The sequence below is a fragment of the Podarcis muralis genome, chromosome 6 (genome assembly GCF_964188315.1).
Source record: "Podarcis muralis chromosome 6, rPodMur119.hap1.1, whole genome shotgun sequence".
NCBI classification, from domain to species: domain Eukaryota; kingdom Metazoa; phylum Chordata; class Lepidosauria; order Squamata; family Lacertidae; genus Podarcis; species Podarcis muralis.
Genome location: NC_135660.1, coordinates 29,084,974 through 29,098,170, shown reverse-complemented (window position 1 = coordinate 29,098,170; position 13,197 = coordinate 29,084,974). Strand labels below are relative to the sequence as shown.

General features: G+C 44.3%; 1 pseudogene; it reads left to right on the top strand.

The window, feature by feature from the left end:
• Positions 1–2,296: 2,296 nt before the first annotated feature.
• On the top strand, positions 2,297–5,918 carry LOC114597809 (WD repeat-containing protein 5 pseudogene; annotated as a pseudogene).
• The last annotated feature ends 7,279 nt before the right edge of the window (positions 5,919–13,197 follow it).

Genomic DNA, 13,197 nt, shown 5'->3' with positions numbered 1-13,197 from the left:
TCTTCAGCAAACAGTATTCCAAGGCATGCTGCAACTGATCTTAGAGGAAGTCATAGCCATCAGGGTTTGTAGCTATTGATAGCCTTATCCCCTTTATATTTGTCAGATCCTCTATTTATATATATAATTTTTTATTAATTTTCTGTTTTACAATTTAAAGTACTCATTTTTACACCCTTAAGATATCAATGACTTCCCTTCTCCTTCCATAGTTCATTTTACATATCATAAATCCCCGCATATTTTGCAGTAACTATACCATTCCATTATTACATCCATCATAACTTATTTACACTGCTGAATTTATCTTAATGCTGCCAGCATTTTCAGCTGATCACAGTTATTTGCCATATATTCAATAAACGTTTTCCAATATTGTTCTTCTTGTTCTCTTATTCTATATGTTAAGTCTGCAAGCTGCGCATATTCTGTCAACTTAAGTTGCCACTCTTCTTTGGTTGGGACCTTGCTCGTTTTCAATTCTTGGGCTAACAAAACACGGGCCGCAGTAGTGGGATACGTAAATAACCTCTTTTGACACATGGGAATTTCAGTCTGAATTATCCCCAACAGAAAGGACTCTGGGGTTTTTTTGTTTTTTGTTTTTTGTTTTTTTTTTGAGGGGGGAGGAAGTACTTTAAAACATTTTTTTCAGTTCATTCTGGATCATTTCCCAATAGTCTTTTACCCTTTTACAAGTCCACCAGCAAATCCTCTTTTAAAGACATCCAAGTTGATCCTCTTATGGGAGTGTATTCCACAATTTACCAGTAACTATATACAGTGGGGGAAAGCGCTGCCTTTTGTCTGTCCTGAATCTTCAAATATTCAGCTTCATTGCATGCCCACAAATTCTGGAGTTAGGACTATCTGCTTTATGCATAATTACCATGCATAACTGTATGCACCTCTTATGCTCCCTTATGTCTCCTCTTACATTTTCTCTAAACTAAAAACAACAACAACAACCCCAATACTGTAACCTTTCCTCACATGAGAGTTCTTGACTGGGTGTGACATTCTTTGAGGGTAGTGGGCTCTTCTCTTTTTTTGCCACACACCTGGTGGTTGATTTATATGTAACCTACGCTAAGCCCTCGGGTTAAGGCAGGGGTCACCAAACTTTTTCAGCAGGGGGCTGGTCCACTGTCCCTCAGACCTTGTGGGGGGCCAGACTATATTTTTTGGGGGGGAGAAATGAACGAATTCCTATGCCCCACAAATAACCCAGAGATGCATTTTAAATAAAAGCACACATTCTACTCATGTAAAAACACCAGGCAGGCCCCACAAATAACCCAGAGATGCATTTTAAATAAAAGGACACATTCTAGTCATGTAAAAACACGCTGATTCCCGGACTGTCCGCGGGCCAGATTTAGAAGGCGATTGGGACGGATCCAGCCCCCGGGCTTTAGTTTGCCTACCCATGGGTTAAGGCTATGCAAATAATCAAACTAGTTTTATGGATTGTGAAATGCTGGCCACCTAAAGGCCATCTAATCCAACCACCTTCATAGAAAAGGGGCCAATAATGCTGGCAGAACAAACAGTACAGAAAAATAAGGCACTGGTTTTGAATGAACTTGCTCAAAAATAGCCCCACTGACTACTCGAAAGAGTCGTCTACTTTGAAGAGAAGCGACTTTGAAGCCAGCAACTCAAGGGCTGAGTCCCAACTGCTCCTAAACAGCACACGACTGGTTCAAAACACTGCAATTGTTCACTTAAAATATAAAGGCCTTACAATGTTTTTGAAAGATGCTTGGGCTGGAACTATAGTGTGCCTGGAGGAGATGAGGTGGGGCACTAATTGAGGAGTGAGATGCGTTAGCTCTTTGCCTCCTGGTGCAATGAAAAATACACACTGAGAAGGGATAGGAAGGAATGTATGTCTCTCCCTGGCAACGTGTTATGTTTCCCTTAGGGGACCTCACAGTTTGAAAAGCACTGAAACAGCAAGGGGGAGTTGCTTGTGTTCAGTTAAGAGAGAGAGAAATGGAGAGTTCTCTGCAATTTTGCACTCCACTGCCATAGTCAACTGAACAGAGTATTAACTGATTGTCCTCCCAACACCTAATGCTTCGGAAGTATTATTCACATCTCAAACAAAAGCAAATTGAGACACAGAGATTAAATCATTTGGCGGGCAGCCCGTGGTAGGTGCGCACAGCGCATGCGCTTGGGCCGCCGCCGCTGCTACCGTCGCTTTTCCTCAAGCTGCAAAAGCGAGCGCGGGTGCCGTGAGTGGTGCGTCGCTTTTTCCCAGCCGGGTTTGTTCAGTGCGCCTGCGCGAGGCCCTGGGTATTCCCCTCCTCCTCAAGCGAGAGCTGCATCCGCTGCTTCTCCCGCCGAGCGCTGAGGTGGAGGCAATGGCGGCGGCGGAGAAACCGAAACCTCTAGCCGCGCCTTAAGGGAGCTCAAAGTGGAGTACGTGGTTCTTTCCGCCCACCTCCCTATTCTGCCTGCAGTGACTGGTCCCCAAGGTCGCAGCTGAGTGGAGAATTTGAAGCTCCGAAGTTGCCCCAGCCCTCTTGTAGGAGACACCCACCTTTGAATTGGCTTGCACTTCCATCCCGTGAAGTGCCCAGATCCTGGCGTGCTAGTTTCCACAGCCATGGCAACGGAAGAGAAGAAGCCAGATTCAGAATCAACCAAAACACAATCGACACCCTCCTCTTCAACCAATCAGAGCAAGCCTGCCCCTGTAAAACCAAACTATGCCCTGAAGTTCACGCTGGCAGGACACACCAAAGCTGTCTCATCAGTGAAATTCAGTCCCCATGGGGAGTGGCTGGCCAGTTCTTCGGCTGATAAGCTTATAAAAATCTGGGGCGCCTATGACGGCAAATTTGAGAGAACCATATCTGGCCACAAGCTGGGAATCTCTGATGTCGCTTGGTCATCTGATTCAAACCTCCTTGTATCTGCCTCAGATGACAAAACGCTCAAAATTTGGGATGTGAGCTCGGGGAAATGCTTGAAAACCCTGAAGGGGCACAGCAACTACGTCTTCTGCTGCAATTTCAACCCGCAGTCCAACCTCGTCGTCTCAGGATCGTTTGATGAGAGTGTGAGGATATGGGACGTCAAAAGTGGGAAGTGCCTAAAAACCCTGCCAGCCCATTCTGACCCGGTTTCAGCGGTGCATTTTAACCGTGATGGCTCCCTGATAGTGTCCAGCAGCTATGATGGCCTCTGCCGAATCTGGGATACAGCATCAGGACAGTGTTTGAAAACATTGATTGATGATGACAATCCCCCTGTGTCTTTTGTGAAGTTCTCTCCCAATGGCAAATATATTCTAGCGGCAACATTGGACAACACTCTTAAGCTTTGGGACTACAGCAAAGGAAAGTGCCTAAAGACCTACACAGGCCACAAGAACGAGAAGTACTGCATCTTTGCCAACTTCTCGGTTACTGGTGGGAAGTGGATCGTGTCTGGTTCAGAGGACAACCTGGTTTATATTTGGAACCTCCAAACGAAAGAGACTGTACAGAAGCTGCAAGGGCATACAGATGTTGTGATCTCTACAGCCTGCCATCCGACTGAGAACATCATTGCCTCAGCAGCTCTAGAAAACGACAAAACAATTAAACTTTGGAAGAGTGACTGTTAAAATGTTTTCAGCATCACTTCAGAGACTGCTGGGGAGGGGCATGTCTGGAAAACATAGGGGTATTTTGTGTTTGTTGAAGACCCATTTGCCAGGAAACAAAGCAACCTTTGAGAAGATGATGTCTCCTAGTCTTGGCCCAAAGAACTTCTCTCTTTGGCTTGTCTCCAAATTGGGCAAATATAGTGTGTGTGGGTTTTTTGGGGGGGGGTGTTAATAAAAAGGTTCTGTTTTCTTTGATGAATTGGCGGCTTTTCCTAATGGGAAGCCATTAACTATACTCTCCTTGGAGAGTAAGATGGCAACTCTGTCTCCTAACAGCAACGACCGCCAAGTCATAAACTTAGAAAGAATCTGGATATGTTAACATTTTTGAAGAAACAGAAAAAAAAGATCCAGGCAGGTAGGCCCTAGTACATAAAACTTTAAATAGAAGAGCCATGGTGGCACATTACTAAAGGCAATTTTTTAAACATGACCAAACAAGTGTTCTTTTGCCTTGCGCCTCTTCTCATTTCCCACCCATCCAAGTTTCCAGAACCTGTGATTAAATCACCCTTTCTTTGTCCTTCTGTGTAATGCACCCTGTTCATCATGCTCCTTGACAGTAAAAGTTATTCACGCTTTTCACCCCACCCCAAATTATCTGCTCAACCTCTGTCCTCCTAAGTCCTTGCTTGTGGATTTTCGTTTTTACTTTTAAAAAATATTTTGGCAAATTTCACAAACTCTGTACAGTTATTTCAGTGTAAAAAACAAAAAAACACACTTTTTTATCTTGGAAACCTCATGGTATGAGCTTGTATTTGCTAATGGTATGGCTTTATTCTACCCCCCCCCCCCCTTTCTACATTGGTATATTCCTTTTCTATCCTTTCTTACCTCTCCTCTGCACTTATCAATATTTTACATATCAAACCTGGTTACCATATGCACAATAAAAAGGTGGGATTTGGGGTGGGAATCAAAGTATGCTGAAACTTTTTGATGGATCCAAAGCAAGAACCCGGATTTCTGAGTCAGTGCCATAACCACAAGTTTTCATTTTCCTTTGAGTGCAACATGAACATCAAAGAGGAAGGTTATGATTTGGGCATGTCGGACCTCAGTTAGAAATGTATAGTCAGGGGTAATTGGATTGTGGTGGAGAAAACTTCCTGTTTGCTGTTGAATGGCAAGAAGACAAATGATGTAATTACATGAAAGAGTTGCAAAAGTTATAATCATAAAGGGAAATGCTCCCTGTCTGGCCATGTGCACTTTCCTCATAGGTTTATTTCTGGAATGGTTTTGATTTCAGTTAATTGAATAAATGGCTAGGAAAAGTAGGAATGAATTAAACATTAGCAGAATGAGAGATTTAAAATATAATATGCCTACCTAAAAGGATATATATCAAAGCTATTCTGCTATTCTAGCAAGTACTCTTTTTTTCTTTCTTTCAAAAAAGAAGAATATGCCAGTTGCTTGCTTTGGCAAATTCTTGTCTTTTCATTCTATCTCCACCCCATTTCTAGGAATGGTGTCTCTTGTATCCCAAGCTGCATGATGTTTTTGGAAAGGTAAAATACATTTTTTATACAAATTCCATTACATACTTTGGTCAAGGGCTAACTTTTTCTACAAACAGCCAAATTGTGCGCCACACAAAATAGACTTCTTTACATCCAATTCTGGCTGTGTGCTGTATGATTCACATTGTACCATGATTCTTAAGGACGTGCCATCATTCCTTTCAACTAAAATTTAGCAGACAGTGCTGCTATTCATATATTTATTTCTCAAAATTGTCTGTTACGCTTATTATTTATCATAGATATAAAGCAACAACTGTGCAAAACCTCAGTTATTACCATGCCATGGTTTTAGACCAGACAGTGACTAGTGTGTTCTGCAATAAAATGTTACAGCGTAGACTGCTCCTGTTCTGGGCTTCACCCAGTCAGCTTCCTTCAAGGTAGTGATTTTCCATCTTTCCTCCCAGCATTCTGTGGTCATTGTACGTACTCAGTCGCACTAGGCTGTTTTTTTGGGAGGTGAGGAGGAATTTTTGCCCTGTTGTTTTTTTCTGTTTGTTGGAGGGGAGAGCTTTTTACAAAACTTGGGTTTCCTCCAAGCATGCTGGTTTCTTCTTGTTTCTCAGTGACCCGACTTTGACTACAGTCCTATTGATACTCACCAGCTGTGTTCACTATTAGAGGAAGCAATCTACCCCACCCCAGTTCTTACTTGATACCTATTTTGAACTTTTTGTTACAAGAAACTATGATAACCGTCATTAAAATAGAATTTTGCAGTTCACAGTGTTCCTTCAGCAGAGATCTATGGAGCTGCACCATAGATTTTTATAATGGCAAGAAGCCCTCTGAGCCACTTGCCACCACATTCCCATATAGGAGTTATCCTGAAACATACAAGAAATACATTTTACAAGCTATTCTCTGATTTTAATTACCTTTTCTACAGAAGAGCATCCTGGTATTAATACTATGGCACACCACTCTGAGCAGTGCAAGATTCCAGGCGCTTACCCAGAATTCAGCTTCCTTGGAATGAGGGACAGCAGAGACGGTGGTGTCTTTATGATATATGGTTTATTTATACAACATGAGCTTAGGATGAAGGGGCCCACAGCATTAACACCCCTAGAAGGTCTGGCTTCTCCCATAGCCACAAGCCTTGGACTGAAGCAGAAATCAAACATGTCTCTCCCTCACATGCGCCAGCCTGCCATCTACTTCTAGCTTCCAGCTCTCACACACTTCCATTCTGACTTTTGTCCTTCTAACCACTAGTGAGTTGAGGGGGAGGGGCATCCATTTGCCCTCTGGCACCAGTGGCGTAACGTGGGTTGTCAGCACCCGGGGCAAGGCAAGTAATTTGCGACCCCTAACCCATGGATTTGTGCCCCCTAACCCGTGGATTTGCGCCCCCTAACCCTAACCCCCAGGTGTTGCGCCCGGTGTGGCCGGCCCCCCCTGCACCCCCCACGCTACGCCACTGTCTGGCACAGACCCACTTCCTTTGTTACCCTAATGACCCATACTTAGAGGGCATTACCAAGAAGCTGGCCTGGCTATTCCAACAATTAAACCCTTGCTGGATCCAGAAATTAGAAAGGAGTCAGGCATACAGCCTACCCTACCCCCAACTCATAACAATACAATAGAACTATACTGTATATGGTACTAAAAAAGCTTTTTGAAATATGATATTTCTATACCAGCCAATATATCTATGTAAGTAGCATGTGAGATATGCACAGATCTTTGCTTTCTTTAGATAGTGCAGAAAGTGGTTGCTAACAAAATTGGTACTAATTTTATGATAATGATCTTCTAGTACTAATTGTCTGGACAAACATTTCATCCTATTAATTTTCATGTCCCTCCTTTTTTATTGTTTTTTTTTTAAAATGTATCTCTTGTATGAAATCTAGTTATGTGCAAGTTATGTGCACATCCACCAATTTATCCCTCTTCACAAAAAGAGACCCATTTCACCATTAGCCGACTTGGTCACACTCCTACCTGTTTTGCAATTCTGTGCAGCTGTATTGTTTCCCAAGCTTTCCCAATTAATCTCGTTTAAAGGTGTTACAAACCCAGCAAACACAACACTGTCTAAGACACAGCTGTCCAAAAAAAAAAATTGCCATGATTTAGAAAAATCCTAAGCCTACTCCAAAGTGCAATAAACAGTCCAATAATCAAGAGACAGGAGCTGAATGTACTATGTGAGCAGCATGCGGGGCAAAGCACACTGCACAGAGACTGCTAGGAACAATGCGGTAGGAAACAAAACATTAAAAACTCAAATGGAAGCCCAACAACAGGCATACAGTCTTAGGAGGAGGTTTATTGCATAGATGACCAGAGGAGTTCAGATATCCCGTGGCTTCTCTTTAAAAGAGGCAAGAAAACATTGCAAAACTACCAGCCTGAATTTAGCTACATTTCCTATAAGCTACCATAGCCAAGATTTTAATTAAAAGCAGGAAAGCAAGAACAATCTCATGCCAGGTGGTCTGGCAGTAGCCCACTGGCTCTGTTTTAATGGAGAAAAATGGAAAACACAATTGTTAGATAAACTGTATATCATCCTTTCATAATAACAGAAGGGAGAAATTCAGAGAGGAGGGAGAAATACCCAACATAGAATAATATATTATAACATACGGAAAGGCAACTTACCATAGAAATGTAATACACTTAAAAAAAACCCAAATACAGTAAACTAGTAGAATTTGCAGTATCCAATCACGTCTTGTACAGCTGCCGATGAAAAGATTTTTGCAAATAGCAATTACAGTGCCTGGCATGAGGTCTATCACTTATATGAATGTGCTATTCCTGTCTGCAATGTTTTTTTATTATATCATATGTAGGTAGGAAGTCACAAACACAGCTGCACATGTTCAAAATTAGTAAATTTCCCTTTCCTCTGAAGACATCATTTTTCTGTTTTTGCTTTTCTTGTGCTCCTGTGCCTTTTGGTACAATGACATACTGTTGTGTTTCTTGTTATAATTGCAAGGATTAAGAATCCCTATTTAGAATCGAAGCACCAAAGTTGGTAGGGATCTAGTAGGTCACCTAGCAGCACAATCGCATTTCCTAAATCAGGGAAACCAGTAGTTTAGGCCTCCTTTTAAATACATTTTAACAAAGGTGATGCTAGGTTTTTAAACCAAACTAAGGCGGAGCAGGTAAAAACTGAAGGTGATTCAATGGCCTTATCTAAAGCCCTGCCATCCTCTCCCAGGCAGGGCAGACATTAAACTGGAGAAACATTCTTCTGGGGCAAATGGGGTGGAAATGCCTGGATGAGATTAAAACCAGCTACAGAGCTGGTCTAAATCACCCATTGATTTGAGGGTGTATGTTCTTGGTCTTCCCTTGATACACCCTCTTTTGATCCTACTGAAGTCCCAAGACATGCAAAAGCAGGGACCCAGCAATTGTTGGCTTGGGCACTGGAGGTTTCCACAGCAGTGAGGAGGGGGTATCTGACACCGAATTTTCCTTTCCAGTTTTGCAGCTCTTCAGTGTCATAGGTAAAGGTAAAGGGACCCCTGACTATTAGGTCCAGTCGTGACCGACTCTGGGGTTGCGGCGCTCATCTCGCTTTATTGGCCGAGGGAGCCGGCGTACAGCTTCCGGGTCATGTGGCCAGCATGACTAAGCCGCTTCTGGCGAACCAGAGCAGCGCACGGAAACGCCGTTTACCTTCAAGCCGGAGCGGTACCTATTTATCTACTTGCACTTTGATGTGCTTTTGAACTGCTAGGTTGGCAGGAGCAGGGACCGAGCAACGGGAGCTCACCCCATTGCGGGGATTCAAACCGCTGACCTTCTGATCGGCAAGTCCTAGGCTCTGTGGTTTAACCCACAGCGCCACCCATGTCCCCTTCAGTGTCATAGATTTGATCTATTCTGTGTCCCCTGGAATGCCCTCCCAGGGGGCATAGGAGTGCACACTAAAAGACTCAAATTCTCAAAAGCTTTGCATATGCTAATTTATATGTGTAGATATCAGTGCTTTTTTTCTAGAAAAATAGATGCCGGTACTCATGATGAAGTTCTTACAGTAAGTGTCACACTTTTTAACAACAACAAAAAAAGAGATGCCGGTACTGCGTACCCCTGACCCTCTGGGGGAGCACCGGTAGGTATGAATTTAGTGATTTGAGCAAATTAAGGCAGTGGGTAGCTGAGGTCTCACCAGTCTGCAGCATGCCCAGCCACTCTGTAAACTAGGGATGGGGAACCTCCACCCTATGGGCCAAATGTGGCCTGTCAGATTTCCCCATTTGGCCCATCTTGCCCAAAACACATCCACGTGCCCCATATCTAATGTCATACATGTTGCCAAGTTTCAGGAAGACAGATGCATACCTGGCTTGGCTGTGTGAATTCCCCCTGGGGAACTCAAGCATGAAGTCAAATCCTGCAAAAAGGTAATGACTGACAGGTAGGTGGTCTCACCCACCTGTCAAAGTTGACCTGCCTTTTTTTTTTTTAAAAAAAGGGGGGGGTAAGGAAATCTGAGGTCCAGCACAAAAGACCCACCCTCTAACAATACCCTTAGTTTTTAGGAAGGAATTTTCAAAGCCTTAGACCAGTCACTCCACTGCTAAATGCCTATTGTGGTAGGAAAGTGTTGCCAGCTGGGTGGCAACTCCCAGTGCCTGGCCCTTTAACAGCAATCTGAAGCTTTTCCTGGAATGGAAATGGGCGCTTTTGCTCTTCACAGAGGTATCTGGTTAGCTACTGTTGTGAACAAGCTACATGGGCACCAAGGGCCTGATCCGGAAGGGTCCCTGTTTTTTATGTTCAGAAAAGCTTCATGTGTTAAACTTCTTATCTAGCAGGCTGCTGTTAAAGACACAGGAGAAGAGCCAGTCTTAAAAACATCAGTCTTCTGTGCAATTCTAGGCATAGGGGGCAACAGAGGGCAGGGAGAAGAGACTCTCAACTCCTGCCTGACAACTAGAAGGACTGTATCTTCTTTTCCACCCAGAAATCTTAACACGTGGAATAAATCTCACCCTTTCAGAAATGCACAGTAGTCTTTTCCTGCACCGCCCCTGATATTTTTTGTACCACTGCTACTCTTAGGGTTTGGTCCCCCCCCCCCCGCCCCGGCTTCAGGTAACTGAAGCACAATAACAATCCTCTTATGTTCCTGACGCAGATTTGTCATCAGGCACCTGCCCTGACTGCTGCTCTCAAATTACACTCTATGTTTTTCCAGGGCGTGCTGCATCTTCTACAGACTATAATCATATTTGCATTAACTTGAGGTGAAACTACACGGTACAGTAAGCATACTTTTGTTTTTTTTAAAGTCCTCTAGAACGCACGCCCCTCTGAAGTCTGGGGAGCGTGAGGAGGAGTATGAGCAAGGGTCCTTCTGGATAGACCTTTATTCTGGGGTGAGTGCTCCTCATGTGTGCAGGTGTTTTGTTTGTTTGTTTTGCAGCACCCATACAACATTGTTGGCATCAAGATGCCAGCTTGGATCCCTCCTGGTCATTTAATCTGGCTTTACCCTTTTCAGGGGGGGGGGGAAATCTGCTGACTTGAAAACAAAAGCTCTGTAGCCAATTACCCTTGTGACATTTGAATAACCTGTTTACAGTACTAAGCCGCTGTCCAAAAGCACCTCAAAAGAAGGTGGTGGCTGTTCCTACCTGCTCTCTCACTTCTCTCTGCTTGCTTGTCCTTCCTCTTCCTGGAAAATGCAAGAAAGGGATGGCCATAGAATATGCAGCACCTCAGTCTCTCACTCCTCTATCACTTAAACCTACTGTGATTGCTGCTTCCTTTGTTCTTCTGATGTTGTGATTTTGTATTTTTAAAAAATATTTTGTACTTTAATGGTTGCTTGCTCATAATAAATAGTTGGTTGACTGATCCGTTGCTCACCAGAGTTCTTCGGGGATGTGCAGTGGTGGGAATTCAACTCTGCCAGCACCATACTACCCAAAGAGATGGCAATGAGCCTGCAGAGACGGTGCCCCTATTTTTAATTCCTCCCTCTGGATGGCTCTTTTACTGGGCTTAGCTTTTCCTGCCCTACTGCCTAAAGAGCATCTGACCAGGGGAAGTTAGCACAGGGAAGTTAGCACTTTTGTTCTGACGGGCTTTCCCAGCTGGATAAATGGGTCTTTCACCACAAGTTTTAGTCTTTGAAATGTATTTGTTTTTGTTTTCTTAATTATCTTTATGTGTACATCACCTTGAGATGGTGGTTTAGAAGGTTAACAACAACAACAATAGCAGCAGCAGCAGCAGCAGATGTCTTGCCTAGTCCTTGCTGCCACTTCTCCCTCACCTCTTTCTGAGTGGCGTGGCAGGATTTGGTTTGCTGGGCTGAATGCCCACTGTTGTGCTGCCCAGACAGGGCTTAGATAAACAACTCTGATTGAATGAGGTGTTTGCTCCCTCGGTCCACAATCCTCTGTCCACAGAAAGAGGGTGGAGGCGGCTGCCAGCATTCTCTGTCAAGTCAGCACCATGGGCCAAAACCTTCCTTCATGCAGTGACTAGAGAGGGCAAGCAAGATAGAGGCCAGCAACTCTGCTCTCTTCTCTTGCTTGTATATTCTCCCCCTCCCCTACAAGGCACCACAAGGTGTGCTTCAGCAAGTTTCTTCTTCATCTGATATTAAAGGTGGGCTGTGTCATGTTCTCAGCTCCTGCTTTCAAATGTCCTATATTATTTTAAAACTAATTGGGTCATGAAGAGTCGGACACGACTAAACAACAACAATTTTTATCCCGCACTTCTCCCAGTGCAGGACTCGAGGCAGCTCACAACATAAATTGAAACAGATGCAACTAAAAACATACAATCAATATAATTAAAACAACAAGAAGTAACCCAATTTAAAAACACAGCACCAAAACATTGAAAGTAACACACATGCACGTACAACACTTGCCCTCATAAGACCCTGCCACAACCACCAGTTAGTGGCCAAAGGTTTGCTGGAATGAAAAAGTCCTTTCCTGAGGGGCAAAGAAAAGCAAAGAGGAGGCCAGCCTAAGTCTCCCCTGGAAGGGATTTCCACTATCTGGGAGCAGCCATCAAGAAGGTCCTCTCTCCTGTCCTCACCTGGGAAGGTGGCAGGATAGGGAAAATAGACATCGCTAGAAGGACTTAAAATTATACCAGGCTCATACAGGTGCATCCTTCCAGAGAGGAACCTAGTTGGCCCCTGTGAGAACAGGATGGTGGACCAGGTAGGCAGTGGCATAGCATGGGGGGTGAAGGGGGGTCGGCCGCACCGGGCGCAACATCTGGGGTTAGGGCAAATCCACGGGTTAGGGGGCGCAAATCCACGGGTTAGGGGGCACAAATTACTTGCCTTGCCCCGAGTGCTGACAACCCACGCTACGCCACTGCAGGTAGGGCAGCTTCTCCTACAGGGCAAAGAAGGGGTGATGATGCGGATGCTCCCTGGGTTGTGAATCCTAGAAGACCTGCTCCTACCAGTGTGGAGCCCTGACTAACTCCTAATACAAAAGCTGAAGCTGCTGAACAGCTGTTGTTTTTCCTGCGATATATATAAATTTTTCTGTATCCTTATTTTTTTTAGATCTTATCACAATTTACATGGGGAATTGTTAAATTTGCTGGAGTACTTTTGATTTGTTTATTGTTCATGACTTATGCTTGAAACATGCAAACCTTTCCTCGTTGCAAGCTGCCTTGGGCAGGCATGGCCAAACTTGGCCCTCCAGATGTTTTGAGGACTACAAGTCCCATCATCCCTAGCTAACAGGACCAGTGGTCAGGGATGATGGGAACTGTAGTCCCAAAAAACATCTGGAGGGCCAAGTTTAGCCATGCCTGAACTAAGGAAAGGCGGCAGGGCAAATAAAACGGCGGTGATTTACTGTCCGATCCACACCAGCTGATCAGAGACACTTAAAAAACATATCTTTTGTCCCTCAAAGCATGCGTCTGACCGCCGCTTCCGAGTCAAGGCGCGTTTCAGACGGCGCTAAGGCAGCCGCCCCTCCCTTTCCGGCGTTTCCAGTTAATCCAGCCAGCTGAGGGAGACGGGGG